Here is a 5,960-nt window from a genome sequence, read left to right as displayed (position 1 = left end):
CTGGCAGCCTTGGTGCCCAGCTGGCAAGTCTAGGGCAGAGGCTGGGTTGAGCGTAGACAGACCACACACTTCCCCGGGCACCTCCCAAACAGGAGGGACCCTGGGCTGCAGGTCTGACCTTGGATCCCAACAACCCCCTAGCACCAGGACTGGGGTCTCCCTTCTCTCGCTAACCCCCCAATCCACAAACACTCACCAAGAAACAGCCAGGCCCAGAGTCCAGGAAGGAAAATACCCAGCAAAAGGGACACTGGGTGCTTCCTGGGGTGCCTTTACCCCCTCCCCATTTCCTCATCAACAACCTCCCACCCGTCAGCCAGTGACCTCAGCCGGACACGGTCACTTAGTTTTGCAGAACACGAAACATTTTTTCCCAGCCTTCCCCGAGGAAGGCGGTGGTGGGTCAGAGGGCAGGCTCCATCCGGTTCCTGGCTGTCTGCATTCAAGCCCCAGCTTAGCCTCTTCGCTGTTCAGCCTGGGGCTGGTGTCTCCACCTCTCTGGGCTTCAGCTTCCCCATCTGCACAGAAAGGTGTATAACAGAACTGCCTCTCGGGGTCGTTTTTCCGGTGGACTGAGGCGATGCATACAGCAAGTGCTTAGCAAACGTTCCCGTGGTTCCCCGAGTTTGCTAGCTCAAGTCTGTGCTGAGTTCAACCAAGAGGCTCGGGGACCCCCCGCCCAAGCCCGCATTAAAAGCTCATCTGTGAAATCTCTCAGTCACCCCTTACATCCTGTTAGAGTTACATGTTCAGGTTAGATTTTTTTATTCGCTGGCATCCACGTAACAAGCCGAGTTATTATTATTTCTGGCCTAAAACGCGGCGTGGTTCTGGGGACGTGATGGACCCAGGCTATGTTCTCTTCTGACGAGGCGGCGTCCAAGCATTTCTGGAAAACTGCGTGCTGTTTTCCCGTCCGAAACATCCAGCGTCACTGCGGATGTGGGACTTGAAGGTGGACGCCGCTTCCCGTCCTGGGCCCAGCCCTTCCAGCCTCGGGGCCCGTTGCCCCCCGAGCCTCTCTGGAGAGGAGATTCTGGGAGTCCCCGACTCCCTTCTGCACCCCCCAGCCTCACTCAAACCAAAAGCATGAGATCTCAGGCCTGGAGAAATCTCTTCCCCTTGTGCCTGAAAAGCCATGAGCATCACAACATTCCTAATGATAACAGCAGGGGTAGGCTTCTCCCATCCTTATAGCTACCATCTGAGGGAATTTCTGCCCTAAACACCCCTGAATGGAGAAACAGAGGCCCAGAGAGGTGAGTCAGCTTGCCCTAAGACACACAGCCAGGAAGAATCAAGGGGGAACGACATTCTAGCAAGTCCAACAGAGAAATGCCACCTTTAACCGCTTTCCTCAGCTTCCTCTGTAGATGGACCAGAGGCAGCCCTGGCCTCCCTCTCCTTCTCTCTCCCAGTTTCATCAGTTCTCATCAGTGTGAAGTTGACTCATGAATTCCACTTTGTGAGCCTCAGTTTCCTCCTCTGCAGAATGGGGGCAAGGCACAGCCTCCCTCATTAGCTTGTTTTGAGGATTTCCCGAGGTCATGGATGCTTTAAAAACTGCTGAGCTGACGGTTCCTCAATAAATTAAACATGGAATTACCGCATGACCCAGCAAGTCCACTCTTAGGTATATACTCAAAAGAATTGAAAACAGATGTTCAGATGAAAACTTGTACACAAATGTTCATAGTAACACTATTCACAACAGAACAAAAAGTAGGAACAAATGTCCACCAGCTGATGAACGAATAAACAAAACGTGGTATATCCATTTGTTGTTTAGTCGCTAAGCTGTGTCCGACTAAGTCATGATTTAGTAACCCGCCAGGCTCCTCTGTCCGTTGGATTCTCCGGGCAAGAATTCTGGAGTGTGTAGTCATTTCCTTCTCCAGGGCATCTTCCCAACCCAGGGATTGAACCCGTGTCTCCTGCATTGGCAGGTGGATTCTTTACCACTGAGCCACCAGGGAAGCCCTCTATATCCATACAATAGACTATTATTCAGCAGTAAAAAGTAATGAAGTACTGATGCATGCTACAACATGAATGGACGTGTGAAAGGGGCCAGACACAAAAAACTACGCATCGTATGAGACATTCATGTGAAATACACAGAGCAGGCAAGTCCACAGGGGCGGAAAGTAGGTTAGTGGTTTCCAGAGACTAGAGGGAGGGGGGAACGGGGAGTGACTGTTTCATGGGTCCAGAGTTTCCTCTTGGAGTGATGGAAATGTTCTGGAACTGGATGGTGGTAGTGATTGCACAACGCCATGAATGCTCTAAATGCCACTGAACTGCACACTTTCAAAAGGTTAAAATGGTAAATTTTATGTGTCTGTTACCACTCACACAAAGTGCTTAGCCCAGTGCCTGGCATACAGTAAGCATCCAGGGAAAGTTAGCCAGGATTATTAACTTATTTCAAGAGAATCTCGTTGTACTCAGGGCTTGGGTTCCAGAGTTGGCTTGTGAAGCTTAAATCATGTCAAAACTACAGTCCACAAACCCCAGGGCCTGTGTTCCCTGTCATCCATCAACGGCACCCACGCTCGGGTCCTGTGGCCATATTTTCCATGCCACGTGGTAGCCAGTAGGTAACGCTACCCAGCTGACATTGCAATTACGCTCAAAGAAAGACAGTGCGTCCCTGTTCACCCGACACAGAGACTCGGATGCCACAGAGCGGTGAGTGCTGTGAGAAAGAATGAATGAGGGCTAGTTCGGCCAAGGTCATCAGAGAAGGCTGCTTGGAGGAGGTGACTCAGGGAGCCAAGCAGATCTCTAACTGTGGCCTGCTCAGTCCTGCATGATTCATCCCCGCTCTCTCAGCCCCACCAGGCCCCCTCCGGTTCACTGCATTCCAGCAACATGTTCTCTCAGTCACCTGGCGTGCTCTGATCTCAGGACCTTTGTGCTTGCTGATGGCTTTGCCAGGAGCCCTTTCCCTGTAACTGTCTGGGGCCAGCCGCTTCTCATTACCCCTGTCTCCTCTCAGCTGTCACCTCCTCGGGGAGGTCCTCCTGGACTGCTCTGTCTCAAGGGGTCCCCAGCAGTCACCACCCTCTGTCACTTCCTCCTGCTTCATCTTCGTTCTTTTCCCACTTGAAACTGTGTTTTTATGTGTCTACTGTCTGTCTCCCCTGTGAAAGCATCCGCTCCACGACAGCAAGGCTTTTGGTGTCTCTTGTGTTCTGATGTACCCCCTCATGCTCCATGCCTAGAACAGTGCCTGGCACAGGGCAGGTGTTCAAGAAATATCTGCAGAAGTAAAGTATAAATAAATGAATGAGTGAGTGAGTGAATGAATGAATGCCTCTTTGCAGAGTAGATGGGGTTCAGCCCAAAAGGGGCTAAGACTTCCCAAGGGCATGCGCTGGGGACAGGGTTGACTCCAGGGGTCCCCTCTTGGTTCAGGCCTCACCTGGGGTGTCCATGAGTCCCTGCTTGTTGACTAGGGGCTATGGCCCCATCTGTCTCCCTCCCTTTTGACACCCATTCTGCCCACACAATTTGGGGGTGCGGCCCTTCCAGCTCCCCAGCCACATCATGGCCATGACAGCCCTCCAGCCCTGGGGGACCCACAGGGATTTTCCCCAACAGGTGACATCTGGGGCAGGGAGAAAGTGCTATGCAGTTACCAATCTGGTCTTGTGTTCCTGAAACTGCTCTCCAGGAAGTGAGTAGGGGGTGAGCGAGTCAGCGGGGCTCTACTGAAGGCCCCCCCAGCCCCAGGTCTCGAGTCTGGGCCCTCAGTCAGGATGTCCACAGGCAGGTGGACACAGTTCTCTGACCCTCCAATTCCTCGTGGGTCAACGCGAGCGATAGCTCTCACCTCACAGGGCTGTGTGAGAAAGAAATGGGGCATGTGAGCAAAATGCCTCACACAGGGCCTGCCATGGGGCTGCACGGGTACACTTACCCTGATAGATAGCATGCGGGATATACTTACCCTGATAGGTAGCATGCGGGATATACTTACCCTGATAGATAGCACGCGGGATATACTTACCCTGATAGATAGCACGTGGGATATACTTACCCTGATAGATAGCACGCGGGATACACTTACCCCGATAGATACTGTGTGGGATATACTTACCCTGATAAATACTGCAGGGGATATACTTACACTAAAAAAAAGGACTCGCTGCTTCTCTGGAATTCAAATTTACTTGGGCGTCCCGGGTCTTTTGTAGCTGTCATGGATCTCGTTTTTATTTGTGCTACATCTGGCCACCTTAGCCTGGCACAAAATGTATTCACCAATGTTCATTGAACGAACGAACGGAGCTAAAGCATATCAGCTGAAAGAATAAACAGATGAAGCAGTGATTGAAACGCACAGGCATTATTACTATGGTTGCCGTTGTTGTCTCACTGATGGCTCAGAAGTTCCTGCCTCTGAGAACATTCTATCTATCCCAGGCCCAGACCATGGGGGGAAGTCGGGGCTTGCAGAGCAAAGTGATTCACCCAAGGCCTTCAGGGCTGTCGCTCCTGAGGCGGGCCATCTGCACCCCCAGACAGCCCCCATCCTCCAAGCCTGAAACACACCCCAGCCTGAATCTCAGAATAACCCCACCAGGCTGGGACAGCTACCCTCCCCTGCTACCGATGAAGAAACCGAGGCTCAGAGAGGCAAAGGGACTCATCCACGCTGACAGTGACCCCCCCCGGGACCCTTCTCTCCACACTGGGGGCAGAGCCTGGAGCCCGAGAGCCACAGCTGGCAGAGCTCCAGGCTGGGCTGGAGCTGGTGAGTCCCACGGCCCCGCGCCTGCCCTCCCCGCCACCGCCGCGGGCCGAGGAATTACTCAGCCCCAGCTTAACTCTATGGAGGAAATTCTTTCCCCTGGCAGGCTTCCCACAGATCCCCAGCTCCACGGCCGGGAACTGCCTCCCCAAAGGCCCGCTCACCTCCTGGCAGCACCAGCAGATGTGGAAACCCAGGCTTGGCTCTGAGCAGGCAGACCGTGGGCGGCAGGCGGGGCTTGCTCCAGACACGCTCTGCCAACGCAGCCAGCGAGCTGGGCATTTCATTCAAGCATTCAGCAAACGGAGGGGCCAGGTGCTGAGCCCCATTTTGGGGGTTGGCTGTGGGGGAAAAGGAGGGTCAGATGATGATGTTTAAAAAGCCCAACAACACAGCAAGCACTCAGATCTATCTGTGCTCCTCTTCTGAGTACCTACTGTGTGCTTGGCACTAGCTGGAGCCCCCTGTGGCCCATGAAGCAGACAGGGTCACACCAGGAAACGAGAGTGAAGAAGAGACTAGAGGGGCTTCCCTGGTGGTCCAGCAGTCATGACTCTGCCTTCACTGAGGGGCAGGGGGTCCACGTTCGACGGCTGGTCAGGGAATCAAGGTCCCACATGTGGTGTGGGGTGGCCAAAAAAAAGAGAGACTAGGAAGCTGCTCAAACCGGCTCATGCTGTGGGGATCGGTGTCCCAGGGTTATCTCACAGGACCCTGGTGATAAGCCTAAGTGGAGGACTGTTAACTCTCCCTGTTACTCAAAGCAGGGCGAGAGGACCAAGGCTCCCAACGAGGGTTAGCACTGCTTCAACATCACCCACACTGAGGGAGAATGAGCCGTTACAGAGCACCTTTCAATGGGTCAGCTCCCTTCAATGGGTGATCATTTATTCACTCAGCAAATGTTCAGTGAGACTTACCATATGCCAGGCAACGGGGGCACAACAGTGAACCACACTAACGAGGCTAAAACTTGATAGAGGACTGATAAGAGCACGGGGTCTGGAGCCAGATACCCGGGTTTAAGTCCCAGCTCTGCCACCCACCCTGTGTGACCTTGAGCAAGTCACTTGACCACTCTGAACCTCAGTTTCATTTTCTGAAAAATTAGCAAGGATGGCAGTACTCGCCTCCTGGGCTTGGGAGGATTTAATGCACTTCTCCATGCAGAGTGCTAAGCTAAGAGCCTTGTAGACATCAA

At 53.2% G+C, this 5,960-nt stretch overlaps 1 long non-coding RNA gene across 1 annotated transcript; it reads right to left on the bottom strand.

The window, feature by feature from the left end:
* Positions 1–1,135: 1,135 nt before the first annotated feature.
* LOC139186415 (uncharacterized) lies at positions 1,136–5,093 on the bottom strand. The gene is made up of 3 exons (XR_011569958.1): positions 4,924–5,093; positions 3,645–4,310; positions 1,136–3,264 (listed from the first exon to the last, which is right to left on the bottom strand). It is a non-coding gene; the product is annotated as an uncharacterized lncRNA (long non-coding RNA).
* Positions 5,094–5,960: the final 867 nt, after the last annotated feature.

The sequence above is a fragment of the Bos indicus genome, chromosome 13 (assembly GCF_029378745.1).
Source record: "Bos indicus isolate NIAB-ARS_2022 breed Sahiwal x Tharparkar chromosome 13, NIAB-ARS_B.indTharparkar_mat_pri_1.0, whole genome shotgun sequence".
NCBI lineage: Eukaryota > Metazoa > Chordata > Mammalia > Artiodactyla > Bovidae > Bos > Bos indicus.
The sequence above is the reverse complement of the archived record's forward strand: the minus strand, read 5'-3'. Positions and strand labels throughout refer to the sequence as shown.